Genomic DNA, 19,910 nt, shown 5'->3' with positions numbered 1-19,910 from the left:
GCGGTGCGCGGCCCGAGCCGAACGCCCGGCAGAAGTCGAGCTCTCGGCTCGCGCCGCACCGCGCGGCGCGACAGTAGGTCCCCCTCCCGAAGGCCCAGGTTTAAGAGGGAATAAACGGTGAAAGCGTTAAATCAGGAGAGGAGCGTGAACGGAAGAGGCATCTTCCCATGAACATTCACTGAGAGGATAACCCTTCCAATGAATCAGATACTGAAGTCGTTTATGAAAAAGACGAGAGTCACAAATTTCCTGCACTTCATATTCAGGAGCATCATCCACAAGGACAGGAGGTGGACAAGGAAACTGACGTGAGTAAGGATCAGGCACATAAGGTTTAAGCTGAGAAACATGAAAAACCGGATGGATCTTCCATGTATGGGGTAAGTGAAGACGGACAGTGACAGGATTGACCAACTGGAGAATACGGAAAGGCCCATAGTAACGAGGTGTGAACTTGTTTTGAGAGAGACGTGAGGGCAAGAATTTGGAGGAGAGCCAGACTTTATCTTGCAGATGATAATTTGGATTGGTTGTACGTCTCTTGTCTGCAGCCTTCTTCATATACCTCTTGGTATGTAACAAATTAGATCGAATTAGTTTATGGAGTTGGAGAAGGCGTTTGGAGAAATAGTTAATAGCAGGTAGAGGAGAGTTGGATTGTGGAGAAGTAGGGAAAGAGGTAGGATGAAAACCATAGGAGCAGAAAAAGGGAGTGACCTTGGAGGCACTATGGACTGAGTTATTGTAGGAAAACTCAGCTAAAGAGAGGTAAGTGCTCCAGTTACTTTGGGTAGAATTGCAAAAGCACCGAAGATATTGCTCTAGTCCTTGGTTCAGACGCTCAGTCTGTCCGTTGGTCTGAGGATGGAACCCTGAAGACAAGGCTCTATTTATATTCAGGGTTTTACAAAAATGCTTCCAAAATCGGGAGATGTACTGAGGTCCTCTATCAGATATTATGGTATGTGGAAGTCCATGGAGACGGAAGACATGATCTATGAATATTTGACTTAGTTCTTGAGAAGTAGGCAGCTTTTTTAGGCCAGTGAAATGAGCCATTTTTGTGAAAGAATCCACTGTGACCATGATAACCCGGTTTCCTGCTGATGGTGGGAGCGAACACATAAAATCAGTAGAGATAGTATGCCATGGGGCCGATGGAACAGGCAAAGGCTGTAGTAATCCTGCCGGTCTGGTGTGAGGTATTTTGACTTGGGCACATATGGGACAGGCCTGAACGTATTCTTCCACATCCAGTTTCCAGGTAGGCCACCAGAAAAATCGTAAAAGTAGTTCTTGTGTGGCTTTGATGCCTCTGTGACCAGCTACAGGGGAATCATGGCACATTTGTAATGCTTTCTTTTGCACCTTGTTTGTAGGAAGGAATATCAGGTCTTGGTAATAAAAATATCCTTGTTTCTTATACAATAATGGTCTTAGTTCTTCTATGTCATGGTCCGATAGGTTGGCGTATTCTTGTTGTACTTCTTCCAGGAAAGACTGAGCCACTCCAATGATCTTACAGGGTTCTAGAAGATACTGGGATGAGGAAGGAGAACACTCTGGATATCGGCGAGACAGAGCATCAGCCAGAATGTTTTGAGATCCTGGAATATATGTAATATAAAAATCGTACTGACTGAAGAAAAAGGCCCAGCGGGCCTGACGACTATTCTGGCATACAAAATTTCTTAAACATTGTAAATTACGGTGGTCTGTCCTCACCTCAAATGGTTCCTTGGAACCCATCAGAAACTGTCTCCACTCAAGGCAGGCTGTTTTCAGAGCCAATAATTCCCTTTCAAGTACGGAATAATGTTGTTCAGCTGTGGAAAGGATATGAGACAAATAGAAAACAGGATGTTCAAGGCCATCATCCTCTTGTCGTTGGAGTAAGACAGCTCCGATGGCTCTCTCAGAAGCATCAGTTACTACTATAAATTGCTTGGTGGTATCTGGATGTCTTAAGATGGGGGCTTGGGTGAAGGCTCTCTTTAAGCTTTGAAAGGCTGCTTCAGCAGCCTCAGTCCAGACAAACCCCTTCTTTAAATTGTCCTTCTTTAAGGTGTGAGTTATGTGGCTAGTCTGACTGGCAAAGTCTAGAATGAATTGTCGATAGAAGTTTGCTAAACCTAGGAAACATTGTGTTTCTTTTATGGTAGAAGGAGAAGGCCACTCTAGGATAGCTTGTACCTTTTCTTGATCCATAGCTATGCCGGTGGGACTTAAATGATAGCCCAGATATTTGACTTCCGTCATGTCGAACTCACATTTCTCTGGTTTGCAAAATAGTTGATGATCACGAAGTCTTTGAAGAACTTGTTTAACATGGGAAGTATGGAGTTCAGGATTTCTAGAATAAATAAGAATGTCGTCTAGGTAGATCACGACTGTCTGATTCAGTAGGTCTGAAAACACTGAGTCCATAAATCTCTGGAAGATTGCGGGGGCGTTAGTAAGACCAAACGGCATAACCCTATATTCAAAATGGCCAAATGGGGTCCTGAATGCTGTCTTCCATTCGTCGCCTTCTCTTATGCGTAAAAGGTGGTAGGCTCCTCGTAAATCCAATTTAGTAAAACGTTGGGCCCCTCTGATTGCTTCCAGTATGTCCCTGATGAGAGGCAAAGGATAACGATCTTTAATGGTAATTTTATTCAGACCTCGAAAATCCAGGCACGGACGAAGATCCTTAGTCTTCTTGGGCACAAAAAAGAGAGGGGCCCCAGCCGGAGACGACGATGGAACAATAAGACCACTCTGTATATTTTCGTCCAGATACTCCTTTAGAACTTCCTTTTCGGGTTCCGTGAGGGAGTACATCCTCCCAAAAGGAACAATTGTGCCAGGTTCCAATGGAATTGCACAATCATATTCTCGATGTGGAGGTAGCACAGGTTTTGACGGTTTTTGGAAAACATCCTGAAACTCCAAATAGTGGTCTGGGATCCCTTGGACCGTATTAATGGACATACCAGTGGCACCTTCAGTAGCTAAGGATCTTTTCGGAGACCAATACTTGTCGGAAGTAAAACAGTTCTCATGACAAAATTGCGAAGACAAAGAGACTGTCCGGGTAACCCAATTTATATATGGGTTATGTCTGATGAGCCACGGAATTCCAAGAATGATGGTATGGTTAGGGGACGTAATAAGATCGAAGGAGATGTGTTCTTGATGGTTTCCCACCTGTAGACTTAACATCAGGGTAGTGGTGTCTACAGGACCAGAGGATATCAAAGATCCATCCACAGTGTGTACCTGTTCGGGTACTTCTTTTGCTTGAGTAGGGACTAGGTTAGCAGCAGCCCACGTCTTGTCCATGTATATACCACTAGCACCACAATCTAGTAATGCCATAGTCTTTTCTTGACGACCGTCCGGAAGTTGTAACAGGACCGGAAAGATGAACAAGGCAGTTGTATTGTCATTAAAGGAGCTGATGGAAGGTATAGCTGTAGATCCCGTCCCCTCCCTTCTTACAGAGGACGGGAGGTGGCGTTTCCCGAAGGCCTGGACGGACGTACTGGACAGGTACGGAGCATGTGACCAGCAGAACCACAATACAGGCACAACCCTCTCTTGCGTCTGTCTTCTCGTTCACTAGCAGAGAGCGGACCTCGGGTAGTATCCACCTGCATGGGTTCCCCTTCGATGTCTCTAGCAGGAGTGCGAGGTTCCTCGGAACGCTGCAGGTATGCACGTGAGCTACTTGGCTGGGCAAACCCTCTACTCCTTTTCTTCTCCGATCTCCGTTCCTGAAGACGATATTCGATGGACAGTGCTTGATCCATCAGGCCACGAAGATCTTCCGCTCTGGTAGAATGCACTAGTTCATCTTTTATTTCTTCTTTGAGTCCTCTACGAAATAATGTTACCAGAGTACGTTCCACCCAAGTGGTCTCTGCCGCCAGCTGACGAAAACGGGTTATATATTGCAGGACGTCTTGGGAGCCTTGTTGGATGTCGCACAAGGCTTCTTCAGCGGAGGCTTCCAATCCAGGACGACTAAACATCTGTTTGAAGCGACTCACAAAGGCGGAATAGTCTGACAATACAGGGTCGTTGGAGGACACCATCGGGGTTGCCCAGGCCAAGGCTGGACCGGATAAGGCACTGATAAGATAACCCACCTTGGTCCTGTCGTGGGAGAATTGAGTAGGTCGGAAGGCGAAATACACCGTTAAAGCATCCAAGAACTCGCGAAGCTTGGTTGGTTCACCAGAGAAACAAGGGGTAGAAGCGGAGATTGTCGGAACATCACTGGTGCGGAGGGCCAAAGCCTGTCGTAACGCAGCATTTTCATTACGTAGTTGTTGCAATTCCTGGGCTTGTTGCTGAATCGTGGTCAACAGAGATTGCTCCGGATCTGCAGCAGCCGCCACTGTATTATCCATGGTGTTTGAGGACGTCGGAATGGTTTGGCGCTGCAATCTGTCACGACTCACGTGCTGCTTGCGCCTGGAATTTGCAGATCTGGTGGCGTGAATCTTCAATGTTCGGCTTTGGCCCAAAAAGGGGCGACTCTTTCTGGTAGCCACGGTGCTGTAGGTAATGGAGACACCAAGAACAGACCGTGCCCTTCAGAAAGTAGCGCCAGAGGGAAAAAACCCCTTAAAAAGGGGAAAAAACCTCCAAACAGGAAGACTCCTGGAGAAAAACAAGAACAAACAAACAGGAATCCAAAAGGAGCAAAAATCAGAAAACACAGAATGCTGAATCCAAAACCAAAAGGCAAGGAAATCAGGAGCGAAGACACTAACTGAGCAGAAAGTGTTGCAGCGCAAAGAAAGAGGAAAAACACAGCCCTTATCTACCAAAAAACAGGAAGTGACCCACAGGAAGTAAAAGGACACCATCTTAGATAGGGAAACAATACATAGAACAGAATAGTAGAGGAACCATAGAGAATAGGGAACAAGGAATGCTGGGAAAGCACAGGAATCTGGGAAGGAGGAAAAAACATAAAGAAAGGCACACAACAGACTGCAAAAAAGAAGAAGGACAAAGAAACGAAGAAAAACAGGTAAGAGGGTTCAGAGACCCCTGGGACAGTGAAAGGCAGAAGGAAGAACGAGGCCCCAAGCAAATCTGGGGCCTCGAAACGCGCAGGAAAGGCTGGGGGCGCGCCGCGTCTTAATAACGCGGTGCGCGGCCCGAGCCGAACGCCCGGCAGAAGTCGAGCTCTCGGCTCGCGCCGCACCGCGCGGCGCGACACTGCCTGTGACTATGCTTTGTGGAGCTATCCTTCAGTTGCTGCTTCTGCCTGTGCTAGAGGACAAAGACTGGACTTTGTGTGCCTTCCTTCTTGTGAAGAACTCTCCAAGGGCTTGATTTAGAGCTTGCCTCCTGTTGTTTGAAGTCTCAGGGACAGCAAAGACTTCTCGCTGCCAGCACCTGGAGTCTCTGAAGAGACTCCTACTCTGCCAAGTGGTGTCCATCCAGTTCCCGGGACCCTGAAAGGAGAAGCTGGCAGCCCAAGAGTGAGAAATCCACGCACCAACCACTGTGCGGGGAAAAGATCGGCGCGACTCAAATCTGCGGCTGAAAAATTGACACGCCGTCGGCTTTGTGCCTGAAAATCATCACTCACCTGCAACACGACCCGAAGATTGATGCCCGGGGCTGGAGAAACGACGCACAGAATCGCTGACGGAGGCTGGTGAGATCGCAACCCACGCTGCGTGGTTTTCGGATCATTGTGCGGCTGGATTTACGGTGGAAACACGGCTGGGCATGTAAAAACAACACAAGGCCTGCCCGGACCCAAGAGTGCTGACCAGATCGACGCATCGCTCTACTGCGGAGAGAAGAAACGAGGCACGCCGACCCGACGAAAGGAGGAACGATGCAAAGTCTCGCTCTTGAGTGATATCGACACATTGCGAGCCCTTTCTGATGCACACTCGCCCGTGCGGGGTTATTTTTGACGCACCCAAGGTACATTATCACGCTAACAGCGTTGGTGTGTGTTTAAAATTACATGAAGACTCTTTTTGCATTTTTAGTGATAATTTGACTTGTGTATTGTGGATTTTTTTCGTTTTGGTCTTGTTTTGTTTAGATAAATATTCTCTATTTTTCTAAACCTTATGTTGTGCCATTTTGTGGTGTTTTTATTAAGTTACTGTGTGTGATGGTACAAATACTTTACACCTAGCACTGTGAAGTTAAGCCTACTGCTTGTGCCAAGCCACCAAGAGGGGTTAGCTGAGGGTGATTCTCTATTATCCTGACTAGAGTGAGGGTCCTTGCTTGGACAGGGGGTAACCTGACTGCCAACCAAAGACCCCATTTCTAACAAGGAGTGTTTCAGATTAACTTTTATTGTGAAGCCACTATTTGACGCATTGATCGTGAGTGCATTTACTTTAATCGTTGAGAGGGTGGCATGTTGTTTTGAGGATCTTGCATCAGCATATCTAGTACAAGATAGAGCACGCAGTATTTCCATTTGTATCACTGCTTGACGGTTGATAATGGGTTTCACAGGTCTCTGTGTACGGGATGAAGGTGCTCTTTGTAGTGCTTTCAATTGGGTTATTTTGGACTTCGGTGATCGGCATTTTCTCAGTGGTTTCATTTTTGAGTTTCTGGCAATTTGCATGTGTGCAAGAGACATCAGGACATTTGGTTTCAAATGGGGCTTCGTATCATGGTGAGACACTAACATACTCTTTTTGATTCGCATTTTATCTGTGGTTTCTTCTGATTTCTCATTTATTGTTTTTTTCTCTGCTGTTACAGTTTAAGATCTTCACCATTTATCCTTTATATTCATATGTTTTGCTCTGTAATTACCCCTGACTCAGGGTGTTCCACCAGAAATACATTGTGTTATACCATCAAATATGTCCATGAATGTTTTTCATTGATGCTGAAGTTTCTTTGCAAGTGTGAAGCAACATTTGTATTTTTGTCACATATGACAGAGGACATGTTTCTTTGAACAAACTGCACAGATCAGAAAAAAGATAACTGTTTGGAAGAACATGTGTGTGATGGGAAAAAACAAGGACTGTTTATTATTGAAACTATCAGTTGTACATTTTGGGTCTGGTTTACTTTGGTGAACCATCTACTTGCGAATAATTAACAATGAGCTCATGCAGAGCTTGGTCCAGAGTGGCACACTGCTATTTTTTCAATTTTTGGTTTCACATCATATTTTATTCTGTTAAAACTCTGTTAATTTTGTGTGCTTTATAACACATCTCATTAAAGTAACTCTTTTGCCAGGCCCAAACCTTCCCTTTTTATTAAAGTTGAGCGTACAAGAACTCTGGCCCCTGTTGTAGTCTCTCTGTGGGCTTTTAACCACACCCATGCCACGCCCATCAGTTTGGTTGGTTTGTGTGCTTGCTTTTCAACATTCACTTGATTTCATTAGTGAAAGGCATGCATACCTCATGCCTTTTCCAGTGTTTAGCCCTCCTCGAGAGCACCGGTAAACTACTGAAAACATACGAGGCTCCACGTTTTCCGAATGGCTTCTGGACTACTTTTTCTTTTTATTTCTTATGCAGCGCGATCTCGCTAGGCAGTAGTCGAGTGCTTTGCATGACATCAACCCTGCGAAATGGATAATTGCACTTTTCCCGATACATTTGACTGCAAGCGAACTTCTGTTTCCTTTCGTGTGTTTCCTTCAAATTCATGGCGGCCGTCGGCTGGCATATTTGAAACTGTTTTACTTTTTGTTTTCAGTTTATGTGGCAAGAAAAGTCTGGTTAGGGGTTTACAACGCTAATAGCTCTACCTCGAGCAAATATGAGACCCAAGTATTGCAAACGCTTGTATGCGTAGGTCACCCCCAATGTAGGCCCAGAGGGCAAGGTGCAATGTGTTTAAAGGGCAGGACATGTACTTTTTAGTGTTTCATGTCCTTGTAGTGAAAAACTCCCAAAGACATTTTTCATTGCACCAAGACCTTTTTCTCCCATAGGATAACATTGAGTTCACCGTATTCCATTTTATAAGTGTAATTCACAATCTGAAAGAGATAATCTTTTCAAGTTTGGTGTCTCTGGAATTGCAATTTAAAACTGCAGCTTACAGTGAAATCAGATTTTAAAAATGCCACTTTTAAAAGGTTGGCATTTCCTGACTATAGGCATTTGGTGCCTGCTGCCTCTCTCTGATCACTTGTCTGGGGTAGGTAACAGCTTGGCTTTGTGTATTCCCTCTAGACAGCCACACACAATGGGAGCTCAGGTGTGGCTTCATGGGCCACCTGGGAGGATGGGAGGGAAGACCTCAATTACATCTGTGTCCTCTCCCCACACAAATGGCTACATAACCCCCTGTAGTGATTCTGGAACCAGGGCGAAAATGCCAGCCTTTGAAGCCTCTCCTACTTCAAAGGCCCAACTGACCTACTTCAAAGGCTCAACTGGCTATAAGTGGGCCTCTGACACCAGCAACTGAGTTCACCTATGGACCTGTGATTAATCTGCAAGGAAGAAGGACTGCTGTGCTGCTGAAGGAACGCCACTCTGCTGGATTCAAGTCTTGCTGAGCTGCCCTCATGCCTGCTGTTCCCCTGCCTGGGTGAGAAGGACTGGCCCTGCATTACTTGATCCCTGAGTGACTCAAAGAGCTAGCTGGCTGGCCTCCTGATCCAAACTCTCAGGGACATAAAAGTCTTCCAACCACCCTGTTCTTGCACCTAAACTCTGCCATTTGTAAGTCTGCCCTGCCAAGTGGTGCCCCCCCAGTTTCGGACCCTTGAAAGTGGGCCTAAGTTGCTTGCTCCAGCTGAACCATGCATCCTCTGCTGCCGGAGCAGAATTGCCACATCGCTACTGTTGTGTGGAACAGAAGAGGTGCACCTCCCTCACACCCACCACTGCAATTTGTTTCCCAGCGCAAGGTCCTCATATTTCTGTAGACAGCAGCTTCAACATTGCTGCTTAATCGCCTCAACACAGCCTCCGCACTCATTGGAACCGACTCATCACACTGGCCTTTGCAGTGCAAACCCCGGTGTAGGAAGTTGGCTCTGTATGTGCTATTTCAAAGTAAGGAATAGCATGCACAGAGTCCAAGGGTTCCCCTTAGAGGTAAAATAGTGGTAAAAATAGATAATACTAATGCTCTATTTTGTGGTAGTGTGGTCGAGCAGTAGGCTTATCCAAGGAGTAGTGTTAAGCATTTGTTGTACATACACATAGACAATAAATGAGGTACACATACTCAGAGACAAATCCAGCCAATAGGTTTTTGTATAGAAAAATATCTTTTCTTAGTTTATTTTAAGAACCACAGGTTCAAATTCTACATGTAATATCTCATTCGAAAGGTATTGCAGGTAAGTACTTTAGGAACTTCAAATCATCAAAATTGCATGTATACTTTTCAAGTTATTCACAAATAGCTGTTTTAAAAGTGGACACAGTGCAATTTTCACAGTTCCTAGGGGAGGTAAGTATTTGTTAGGTTAACCAGGTAAGTAAGACACTTACAGGGCTTAGTTCTTGGTCCAAGGTAGCCCACCGTTGGGGGTTCAGAGCAACCCCAAAGTCACCACACCAGCAGCTCAGGGCCGGTCAGGTGCAGAGTTCAAAGTGGTGCCCAAAACGCATAGGCTAGAATGGAGAGAAGGGGGTGCCCCGGTTCCGGTCTGCTTGCAGGTAAGTACCCGCGTCTTCGGAGGGCAGACCAGGGGGGTTTTGTAGGGCACCGGGGGGGACACAAGCCCACACAGAAATTTCACCCTCAGCAGCGCGGGGGCGGCCGGGTGCAGTGTAGAAACAGGCGTCGGGTTCGCAATGTTAGTCTATGAGAGATCTCGGGATCTCTTCAGCGCTGCAGGCAGGCAAGGGGGGGATTCCTCGGGGAAACCTCCACTTGGGCAAGGGAGAGGGACTCCTGGGGGTCACTTCTCCAGTGAGAGTCCGGTCCTTCAGGTCCTGGGCGCTGCGGGTGCAGGGTCTCTCCCAGGCGTCGGGACTTTGGATTCAAAGAGTCGCGGTCAGGGGAAGCCTCGGGATTCCCTCTGCAGGCGGCGCTGTGGGGGCTCAGGGGGGACAGGTTTTGGTACTCACAGTATCAGAGTAGTCCTGGGGTCCCTCCTGAGGTGTCGGATCTCCACCAGCCGAGTCGGGGTCGCCGGGTGCAGTGTTGCAAGTCTCACGCTTCTTGCGGGGAGCTTGCAGGGTTCTTTAAAACTGCTGGAAACAAAGTTGCAGCTTTTCTTGGAGCAGGTCCGCTGTCCTCGGGAGTTTCTTGTCTTTTCGAAGCAGGGGCAGTCCTCAGAGGATGTCGAGGTCGCTGGTCCCTTTGGAAGGCGTCGCTGGAGCAGGATCTTTGGAAGGCAGGAGACAGGCCGGTGAGTTTCTGGAGCCAAGGCAGTTGTCGTCTTCTGGTCTTCCGCTGCAGGGGTTTTCAGCTGGGCAGTCCTTCTTCTTGTAGTTGCAGGAATCTAATTTTCTAGGGTTCAGGGTAGCCCTTAAATACTAAATTTAAGGGCGTGTTTAGGTCTGGGGGGTTAGTAGCCAATGGCTACTAGCCCTGAGGGTGGGTACACCCTCTTTGTGCCTCCTCCCAAGGGGAGGGGGTCACAATCCTAACCCTATTGGGGGAATCCTCCATCTGCAAGATGGAGGATTTCTAAAAGTCAGAGTCACCTCAGCTCAGGACACCTTAGGGGCTGTCCTGACTGGCCAGTGACTCCTCCTTGTTTTTCTCATTATTTTCTCCGGCCTTGCCGCCAAAAGTGGGGCCTGGCCGGAGGGGGCGGGCAACTCCACTAGCTGGAGTGTCCTGCTGGGTTGGCACAAAGGAGGTGAGCCTTTGAGGCTCACCGCCAGGTGTGACAATTCCTGCCTGGGGGAGGTGTTAGCATCTCCACCCAGTGCAGGCTTTGTTACTGGCCTCAGAGTGACAAAGGCACTCTCCCCATGGGGCCAGCAACATGTCTCGGTTTGTGGCAGGCTGCTAAAACTAGTCAGCCTACACAGATAGTCGGTTAAGTTTCAGGGGGCACCTCTAAGGTGCCCTCTGGGGTGTATTTTACAATAAAATGTACACTGGCATCAGTGTGCATTTATTGTGCTGAGAAGTTTGATACCAAACTTCCCAGTTTTCAGTGTAGCCATTATGGTGCTGTGGAGTTCGTGTTTGACAAACTCCCAGACCATATACTCTTATGGCTACCCTGCACTTACAATGTCTAAGGTTTTGTTTAGACACTGTAGGGGTACCATGCTCATGCACTGGTACCCTCACCTATGGTATAGTGCACCCTGCCTTAGGGCTGTAAGGCCTGCTAGAGGGGTGTCTTACCTATACTGCATAGGCAGTGAGAGGCTGGCAGGGCACCCTGAGGGGAGTGCCATGTCGACTTACTCGTTTTGTCCTCACTAGCACACACAAGCTGGCAAGCAGGGTGTCTGTGCTGAGTGAGAGGTCTCCAGGGTGGCATAAGACATGCTGCAGCCCTTAGAGACCTTCCTTGGCATCAGGGCCCTTGGTACTAGAAGTACCAGTTACAAGGGACTTATCTGGATGCCAGGGTCTGCCAATTGTGGATACAAAAGTACAGGTTAGGGAAAGAACACTGGTGCTGGGGCCTGGTTAGCAGGCCTCAGCACACTTTCAATTGTAAACATAGCATCAGCAAAGGCAAAAAGTCAGGGGGCAACCATGCCAAGGAGGCATTTCCTTACACAACCCCCCCCCAAACGAAAGAGGATGAGACTAACCTTTCCCAAGAGAGTCTTCATTTTCTAAGTGGAAGAACCTGGAAAGGCCATCTGCATTGGCATGGGCAGTCCCAGGTCTGTGTTCCACTATAAAGTCCATTCCCTGTAGGGAGATGGACCACCTCAACAGTTTAGGATTTTCACCTTTCATTTGCATCAGCCATTTGAGAGGTCTGTGGTCAGTTTGAACTAGGAAGTGAGTCCCAAAGAGGTATGGTCTCAGCTTCTTCAGGGACCAAACCACAGCAAAGGCCTCCCTCTCAATGGCACTCCAACGCTGCTCCCTGGGGAGTAACCTCCTGCTAATGAAAGCAACAGGCTGGTCAAGGCCATCATCATTTGTTTGGGACAAAACTGCCCCTATCCCATGTTCAGAGGCATCAGTCTGCACAATGAACTGCTTAGAATAATCTGGAGCTTTTAGAACTGGTGCTGAGCACATTGCTTGTTTCAGGGTGTCAAAGGCCTGTTGGCATTCCACAGTCCAGTTCACTTTCTTGGGCATTTTCTTGGAGGTGAGTTCAGTGAGGGCTGTCACAATGGATCCATATCCCTTCACAAACCTCCTATAGTACCCAGTCAAGCCAAGGAATGCCCTGACTTGAGTCTGGGTTTTTGGAGCTACCCAGTCCAGAATAGTCTGGATCTTGGGTTGGAGTGGCTGAACTTGGCCTCCACCTACAAGGTGGCCCAAGTAAACCACAGTTCCCTGCCCTATCTGGCATTTGGATGCCTTGATAGAGAGGCCTGCAGATTGCAGAGCCTTCAAAACCTTCTTCAGGTGGACCAGGTGATCCTGCCAGGTGGAGCTAAAGACAGCAATATCATCAAGATAAGCTGTGCTAAAGGACTCCAAGCCAGCAAGGACTTGATTCACCAACCTTTGGAAGGTGGCAGGGGCATTCTTTAAACCAAAGGGCATAACAGTAAACTGATAATGCCCATCAGGTGTGGAGAATGCTGTTTTCTCTTTTGCTCCAGGTGCCATTTTTATTTGCCAGTACCCTGCTGTCAAGTCAAAGGTACTTAAGAATTTGGCAGCACCTAATTTATCTATGAGCTCATCAGCTCTTGGAATTGGATGGGCATCTGTCTTGGTGACAGAATTGAGCCCTCTGTAGTCCACACAAAACCTCATCTCTTTCTTTCCATCTTTGGTGTGAGGTTTGGGGACTAAGACCACTGGGCTAGCCCAGGGGCTGTCAGAGCGCTCAATTACTCCCAATTCCAGCATCTTGTGGACTTCCACCTTGATGCTTTCTTTAACATGGTCAGATTGTCTAAAGATTTTGTTCTTGACAGGCATGCTGTCTCCTGTGTCCACATCATGGGTACACAGGTGTGTCTGACCAGGGGTTAAGGAGAAGAGTTCAGGAAACTGTTGTAGGACTCTCCTACAATCAGCTTGCTGTTGGCCAGAGAGGGTGTCTGAGTAGATCACTCCATCTACTGTGCCATCTTTTGGGTCTGATGACAGAAGATCAGGGAGAGGTTCACTCTCTGCCTCCTGATCCTCATCTGTTACCATCAACAGATTCACATCAGCCCTGTCATGGAAGAGCTTAAGGCGGTTCACATGGATCACCCTCTTGGGGCTCCTGCTTGTGCCCAGGTCCACCAGGTAGGTGACCTGACTCTTCCTTTCTAGCACTGGGTAAGGGCCACTCCATTTGTCCTGGAGTGCCCTGGGAGCCACAGGCTCCAGAACCCAGACTTTCTGCCCTGGTTGGAACTCAACCAGTGCAGCCTTTTGGTCATACCAAAACTTCTGGAGCTGTTGGCTGGCCTCAAGGTTTTTGGTTGCCTTTTCCATGTACTCTGCCATTCTAGAGCGAAGGCCAAGTACATAGTCCACTATGTCCTGTTTAGGCTCATGGAGAGGTCTCTCCCAGCCTTCTTTAACAAGGGCAAATGGTCCCCTTACAGGATGACCAAACAGAAGTTCAAAGGGTGAGAATCCTACTCCCTTCTGTGGCACCTCTCTGTAAGCGAAAAGCAGACATGGCAAGAGGACATCCCATCTCCTTTTGAGTTTTTCTGGGAGCCCCATGATCATGCCTTTTAATGTCTTGTTGAATCTCTCAACCAAGCCATTAGTTTGTGGATGGTATGGTGTAGTGAATTTATAAGTCACTCCACACTCATTCCACATGTGCTTTAGGTATGCTGACATGAAGTTGGTACCTCTGTCAGACACCACCTCCTTAGGGAAACCCACTCTGGTAAAGATACCAATGAGGGCCTTGGCTACTGCAGGGGCAGTAGTCGACCTAAGGGGAATAGCTTCAGGATACCTGGTAGCATGATCCACTACTACCAGGATATACATATTTCCTGAGGCTGTGGGAGGTTCCAGTGGACCAACTATGTCCACACCCACTCTTTCAAAGGGGACCCCCACCACTGGAAGTGGAATGAGGGGGGCCTTTGGATGTCCACCTGTCTTACCACTGGCTTGACAGGTGGGGCAGGAGAGGCAAAACTCCTTAACCATGTTGGACATATTGGGCCAGTAGAAGTGGTTGACTAACCTCTCCCACGTCTTGGTTTGTCCCAAATGTCCAGCAAGGGGAATGTCATGGGCCAATGTTAGGATGAAGTTCCTGAACAGCTGAGGCACTACCACTCTCCTAGTGGCACCAGGTTTGGGGTCTCTGGCCTCAGTGTACAGGAGTCCATCTTCCCAATAGACCCTATGCGTTCCATTTTTCTTGCCTTTGGACTCTTCAGCAGCTTGCTGCCTAAGGCCTTCAAGAGAGGGACAGGTTTCTTGTCCCTTACACAGCTCCTCCCTTGAGGGTCCCCCTGGGCCTAAGAGCTCAACCTGATAAGGTTCAAGCTCCAAAGGCTCAGTTCCCTCAGAGGGCAGAACTTCTTCCTGAGAAGAGAGGTTCCCTTTCTTTTGCTGTGTTGTAGTTGGTTTCCCAACTGACTTTCCTGTTCTCTTGGTAGGCTGGGCCATTCTTCCAGACTCCAGCTCTACTTGTTCACCCTGTGCCTTGCACTGTGCTCTTGTTTTCACACACACCAGTTCAGGGATACCCAGCATTGCTGCATGGGTTTTTAGTTCTACCTCAGCCCATGCTGAGGACTCCAGGTCATTTCCAAGCAGACAGTCCACTGGGATATTTGAGGAGACCACCACCTGTTTCAGGCCATTGACCCCTCCCCATTCTAAAGTAACCATTGCCATGGGATGTACTTTTCTCTGATTGTCAGCGTTGGTGACTGTGTAAGTTTTTCCAGTCATTTATTGGCCAGGGGAAACCAGTTTCTCTGTCACCATGGTGACACTGGCACCTGTATCCCTCAGGCCCTCTATTCTAGTCCCATTAATTAAGAGTTGCTGTCTGTATTTTTGCATGTTAGGCGGCCAGACAGCTAGTGTGGCTAAATCCACCCCACCCTCAGAAACTAGAATAGCTTCAGTGTGGACCCTGATTTGCTCTGGGCACACTGTTGATCCCACTTGGAGACTAGCCATACCAGTGTTACCTGGATGGGAGTTTGGAGTGGAACCTTTCTTGGGACAGGCCTTGTCTCCAGTTTGGTGTCCATGCTGTTCACAGCTATGACACCAGGCCTTTTTGGGATCAAAGTTTTTACCCTTGTACCCATTGTTTTGTGAAGAGGCTCTGGGCCCACCCTCCTGTGCAGGTTTTTGGGGGCCTGTAGAAGACTCTTTACTATTTTTAGTTTTGGTTGTCTCATCACCCTTCCCCTGGGGAGTCTTTGTGACCCCTTTCTTTTGGTCACCCCCTGTTGAAGTCTTGGACACCCTTGTCTTGACCCAATGGTCCGCCTTCTTTCCCAATTCTTGGGGAGAAATTGGTCCTAGGTCTACCAGATGCTGATGCAGTTTATCATTGAAACAATTACTTAACAGGTGTTCTTTCACAAATAAATTGTACAGCCCATCATAATTACTTACACCACTGCCTTGAATCCAACCATCTAGTGTTTTCACTGAGTAGTCAACAAAGTCAACCCAGGTCTGGCTCGAGGATTTTTGAGCCCCCCTGAACCTAATCCTGTACTCCTCAGTGGAGAATCCAAAGCCCTCAATCAGGGTACCCTTCATGAGGTCATAAGATTCTGCATCTTTTCCAGAGAGTGTGAGGAGTCTATCCCTACACTTTCCAGTGAACATTTCCCAAAGGAGAGCACCCCAGTGAGATCTGTTCACTTTTCTGGTTACACAAGCCCTCTCAAAAGCTGTGAACCACTTGGTGATGTCATCACCATCTTCAAATTTTGTCACAATCCCTTTGGGGATTTTTAACATGTCAGGAGAATCTCTGACCCTATTTATATTGCTGCCACCATTGATGGGTCCTAGGCCCATCTCTTGTCTTTCCCTTTCTATGGCTAGGAGCTGTCTCTCTAAAGCCAATCTTTTGGCCATCCTGGCTAACAGGAGGTCATCTTCACTGAGAGCATCCTCAGTGATTTCAGAAATGTGGGACCCTCCTGTGAGGGACTCACTATTTCTGACTAACACAGTTGGAGACAGGACTTGAGGGGTCCTGTTCTCCCTATTTAGGACTGGAGGAGGGACATTGGCCTCCAAGTCACTAATTTCTTCCTCTGTGATGTCATCATCAGAGGGGTTGGCTTTTTCAAACTCTGCCAACAGCTCCTGGAGCTGAATTTTGGTAGGTCTGGAGCCAATGGTTATTTTCTTTATATTACAGAGAGACCTTAGCTCCCTCATCTTAAGATGGAGGTAAGGTGTGGTGTCGAGTTCCACCACCTGCATCTCTGTATCAGACATTATTCTGCTAAGAGTTGGAATACTTTTTAAAGAATCTAAAACTGTTTCTAGAATCTAATTTCAAACTTTTAACAAACTTTTAAACTCTAAAAGACAATGCTAAACAGGGACTTAACACACAAGGCCCTAGCAGGACTTTTAAGAATTTAGAAAAATTTCAAATTGCAAAAATGAATTTCTAATGACAATTTTGGAATTTGTCGTGTGATCAGGTATTGGCTGAGTAGTCCAGCAAATGCAAAGTCTTGTACCCCACCGCTGATCCACCAATGTAGGAAGTTGGCTCTGTATGTGCTATTTCAAAGTAAGGAATAGCATGCACAGAGTCCAAGGGTTCCCCTTAGAGGTAAAATAGTGGTAAAAATAGATAATACTAATGCTCTATTTTGTGGTAGTGTGGTCGAGCAGTAGGCTTATCCAAGGAGTAGTGTTAAGCATTTGTTGTACATACACATAGACAATAAATGAGGTACACACACTCAGAGACAAATCCAGCCAATAGGTTTTTGTATAGAAAAATATCTTTTCTTAGTTTATTTTAAGAACCACAGGTTCAAATTCTACATGTAATATCTCATTCGAAAGGTATTGCAGGTAAGTACTTTAGGAACTTCAAATCATCAAAATTGCATGTATACTTTTCAAGTTATTCACAAATAGCTGTTTTAAAAGTGGACACAGTGCAATTTTCACAGTTCCTAGGGGAGGTAAGTATTTGTTAGGTTAACCAGGTAAGTAAGACACTTACAGGGCTTAGTTCTTGGTCCAAGGTAGCCCACCGTTGGGGGTTCAGAGCAACCCCAAAGTCACCACACCAGCAGCTCAGGGCCGGTCAGGTGCAGAGTTCAAAGTGGTGCCCAAAACGCATAGGCTAGAATGGAGAGAAGGGGGTGCCCCGGTTCCGGTCTGCTTGCAGGTAAGTACCCGCGTCTTCGGAGGGCAGACCAGGGGGGTTTTGTAGGGCACCGGGGGGGACACAAGCCCACACAGAAATTTCACCCTCAGTAGCGCGGGGGCGGCCGGGTGCAGTGTAGAAACAGGCGTCGGGTTCGCAATGTTAGTCTATGAGAGATCTCGGGATCTCTTCAGCGCTGCAGGCAGGCAAGGGGGGGATTCCTCGGGGAAACCTCCACTTGGGCAAGGGAGAGGGACTCCTGGGGGTCACTTCTCCAGTGAAAGTCCGGTCCTTCAGGTCCTGGGGGCTGCGGGTGCAGGGTCTCTCCCAGGCGTCGGGACTTTGGATTCAAAGAGTCGCGGTCAGGGGAAGCCTCGGGATTCCCTCTGCAGGCGGCGCTGTGGGGGCTCAGGGGGGACAGGTTTTGGTACTCACAGTATCAGAGTAGTCCTGGGGTCCCTCCTGAGGTGTCGGATCTCCACCAGCCGAGTCGGGGTCGCCGGGTGCAGTGTTGCAAGTCTCACGCTTCTTGCGGGGAGCTTGCAGGGTTCTTTAAAGCTGCTGGAAACAAAGTTGCAGCTTTTCTTGGAGCAGGTCCGCTGTCCTCGGGAGTTTCTTGTCTTTTCGAAGCAGGGGCAGTCCTCAGAGGATGTCGAGGTCGCTGGTCCCTTTGGAAGGCGTCGCTGGAGCAGGATCTTTGGAAGGCAGGAGACAGGCCGGTGAGTTTCTGGAGCCAAGGCAGTTGTCGTCTTCTGGTCTTCCGCTGCAGGGGTTTTCAGCTGGGCAGTCCTTCTTCTTGTAGTTGCAGGAATCTAATTTTCTAGGGTTCAGGTTAGCCCTTAAATACTAAATTTAAGGGCGTGTTTAGGTCTGGGGGGTTAGTAGCCAATGGCTACTAGCCCTGAGGGTGGGTACACCCTCTTTGTGCCTCCTCCCAAGGGGAGGGGGTCACAATCCTAACCCTATTGGGGGAATCCTCCATCTGCAAGATGGAGGATTTCTAAAAGTCAGAGTCACCTCAGCTCAGGACACCTTAGGGGCTGTCCTGACTGGCCAGTGACTCCTCCTTGTTTTTCTCATTATTTTCTCCGGCCTTGCCGCCAAAAGTGGGGCCTGGCCGGAGGGGGCGGGCAACTCCACTAGCTGGAGTGTCCTGCTGGGTTGGCACAAAGGAGGTGAGCCTTTGAGGCTCACCGCCAGGTGTGACAATTCCTGCCTGGGGGAGGTGTTAGCATCTCCACCCAGTGCAGGCTTTGTTACTGGCCTCAGAGTGACAAAGGCACTCTCCCCATGGGGCCAGCAACATGTCTCGGTTTGTGGCAGGCTGCTAAAACTAGTCAGCCTACACAGATAGTCGGTTAAGTTTCAGGGGGCACCTCTAAGGTGCCCTCTGGGGTGTATTTTACAATAAAATGTACACTGGCATCAGTGTGCATTTATTGTGCTGAGAAGTTTGATACCAAACTTCCCAGTTTTCAGTGTAGCCATTATGGTGCTGTGGAGTTCGTGTTTGACAAACTCCCAGACCATATACTCTTATGGCTACCCTGCACTTACAATGTCTAAGGTTTTGTTTAGACACTGTAGGGGTACCATGCTCATGCACTGGTACCCTCACCTATGGTATAGTGCACCCTGCCTTAGGGCTGTAAGGCCTGCTAGAGGGGTGTCTTACCTATACTGCATAGGCAGTGAGAGGCTGGCAGGGCACCCTGAGGGGAGTGCCATGTCGACTTACTCGTTTTGTCCTCACTAGCACACACAAGCTGGCAAGCAGGGTGTCTGTGCTGAGTGAGAGGTCTCCAGGGTGGCATAAGACATGCTGCAGCCCTTAGAGACCTTCCTTGGCATCAGGGCCCTTGGTACTAGAAGTACCAGTTACAAGGGACTTATCTGGATGCCAGGGTCTGCCAATTGTGGATACAAAAGTACAGGTTAGGGAAAGAACACTGGTGCTGGGGCCTGGTTAGCAGGCCTCAGCACACTTTCAATTGTAAACATAGCATCAGCAAAGGCAAAAAGTCAGGGGGCAACCATGCCAAGGAGGCATTTCCTTACACCCGGCACCTGGTTTCTCAATGTCGATGCAGCAGGAACTTGCACTCTAACTCCGGCGCATCTAGGAACAAATGCATCACCGCTGTTATATGGAGAGAATCAAAGCACCACCTCCACTGTGTATTTTTGAACCAACGCAGTGATCCGCAACCAGGGTTAAGGTACTTTTGTTCAGCAGGCCTAACTGGGTCCCTGTAGCTGGCATGCCCTCTATCTCAATCCGCCTGAACCTTTGAGTGTGTTCCAGTCCAGCGCCGCCAGATATCCCAAATTGGCGCTTATTGCTTCTAAGCTCTTTTCTACAGCTTAATCTTTAAAATTCATAATTTGAGTTCTAATTATTGGATTTTGGCCTCTTCAATTAATTAAAATCAGAGTAATTTTTCTAACCTGGTGTGGAATCTTTTAGTGTGATGTTTGCACTGCTTTACTGTTTGAAGCATTGCACAGGTACTTTACACATTGCCTCTAAGTTAAG

The 19,910-nt window shown here is 47.9% G+C and overlaps 1 protein-coding gene across 2 annotated transcripts in view; it reads left to right on the top strand.

Annotated features, from left to right (window-relative positions):
• Positions 1-19,910, top strand: part of LOC138283370 (uncharacterized) — a 188,590-nt gene that overhangs the window by 44,021 nt on the left and 124,659 nt on the right. The gene's annotated exons all lie outside the window — the stretch shown is intronic.

Source organism: Pleurodeles waltl, chromosome 3_1, assembly GCF_031143425.1.
Source record: "Pleurodeles waltl isolate 20211129_DDA chromosome 3_1, aPleWal1.hap1.20221129, whole genome shotgun sequence".
Taxonomy (NCBI): domain Eukaryota; kingdom Metazoa; phylum Chordata; class Amphibia; order Caudata; family Salamandridae; genus Pleurodeles; species Pleurodeles waltl.
This window is presented reverse-complemented; position numbering and strand designations above follow the sequence as displayed.